The following is a 1,435-nucleotide window of genomic DNA, read 5'->3' as shown; positions in this document are numbered from 1 at the left end:
GTCTGAGGGGGGTCTAAGACATTCTACCCCCCTATCCCCCTCCCCCAACACACTCCTCCTAATACGCGCGTTAGCCTCCCTCCCACCCTCCAACCACCACCCTACCCCCTCCCACCCTCCAACCACCACCCTACCCCCTCCCCTCACCCAACCTTTTTGCCAATGTCATTTCTTCCTTCGAGAAGAGTTTCATTATTTCAATTGTTTTTGATTTCGGCATCTGATGACATAACTTCACAAACAAAACTGATATGATCTGATGAGCTTAAATGAGTTAAAAGTTACTTCCGCTGTCATGTGATGCATGTTCTACGTACACGAGTGAAATTGCCACGAATGAGATAAATTATTATTGTTAAAACACTTGTACTGTGAATTGGCGAAATTGCCTTTCATTATAACTGATCCAGCATTTAAACAATCATTAACCCGTTTTACATACACAAATAAACTAGCCACACATAATCTATTATCAATCAGATGTCAGTGACACAAAAGAAAAAAACAAACAACCACGAATATGCAAGGTAATAAACACGAACAACAAAAAAGAAAGGCTTGAACACAGGTAAAGCCAGGTAAATGAAATGTGCACTTGACGCGGCGAGCAAGAAGACAAGTTTAAGACTAAATCTTCCCTTAAACTTCTCCCAAGATTCTAATACCCGACTGTCGATATGCTAAGCCAAACTTTCTCCAAAAATAACAATATAAAAAAAACAATTCGCCAATCTTACCTTTTGATATCGGGAAAAATGCGACAAGCGCCAACAGGAGGAACGTCGCAATTTAGAAGTAAGATTTGTCACTTAATCCTGATAGGCAGTTGTCACAGGGTTTCACTATATATAGAAGTGTTATTAATGAGTTAACTAGGTCAGCAGTTAGAGCAGGGTAGAGTACACTCTCACAGACTTGGCTGCGCGCGTATTCTATACCAGTTTGTGAGAGAGGATCACAGGCAGTGACGAGTGCTGCCTTGTTCTCTAAATCCCAACCCTTTTTCTTCTTTTGGGGTAAAAGAGGCGGGTTTTTCTGGGTTTGAAATATCTTATGGGTAGGGGAGGAAGTCTACTTTCAATTGGGTTGATTGATTCGTAATGTTTAAGTCAATGGAGTGGTTAAATTTAATGGTCTTGGATGTAAATTTCGCCCGTTGACGAAACAGGTGGGGGAGGTGGGAGTCGAGATTGGGGGGAACGCGTCTTAGCTGGGGAAATTTACGTCTTCTCTGCCAGTAAACCCTTTTTCTTCGTGAAAACTCGCTCAACTTTCTTTACACCGATGTCTCTACCCAGATTAAAATCAGGAAAGCTCTAGAACGAGCGAGTGAACGGAATAAAAATGAATCGGCCGTCGATATGGCAGGGCGCGGTCCCCTACTCCTCCGACCACTGTTACGTGAGCGATGTTGTTCACAAACATGCAGTTCAAA

The 1,435-nt window shown here is 42.6% G+C and overlaps 1 protein-coding gene across 4 annotated transcripts in view; it reads right to left on the bottom strand.

The window, feature by feature from the left end:
• Nucleotides 1-961, bottom strand: part of LOC119580851 (C-terminal-binding protein-like) — a 67,954-nt gene extending 66,993 nt beyond the window's left edge. For 3 of the 4 annotated variants that reach the window (XM_037929042.1, XM_037929031.1, XM_037929053.1), the window contains exon 1: nucleotides 738-937. The gene's annotated coding sequence lies outside the window, so the exon portion shown is untranslated. Of the gene's footprint in view, nucleotides 1-737 lie in introns of all 4 variants that reach the window. The other variant, XM_037929012.1, reaches the window with a different exon arrangement.
• Nucleotides 962-1,435: the final 474 nt, after the last annotated feature.

The sequence above is a fragment of the Penaeus monodon genome, chromosome 2 (assembly GCF_015228065.2).
Source record: "Penaeus monodon isolate SGIC_2016 chromosome 2, NSTDA_Pmon_1, whole genome shotgun sequence".
Lineage (NCBI taxonomy): Eukaryota > Metazoa > Arthropoda > Malacostraca > Decapoda > Penaeidae > Penaeus > Penaeus monodon.
The sequence above is the reverse complement of the archived record's forward strand: the minus strand, read 5'-3'. Positions and strand labels throughout refer to the sequence as shown.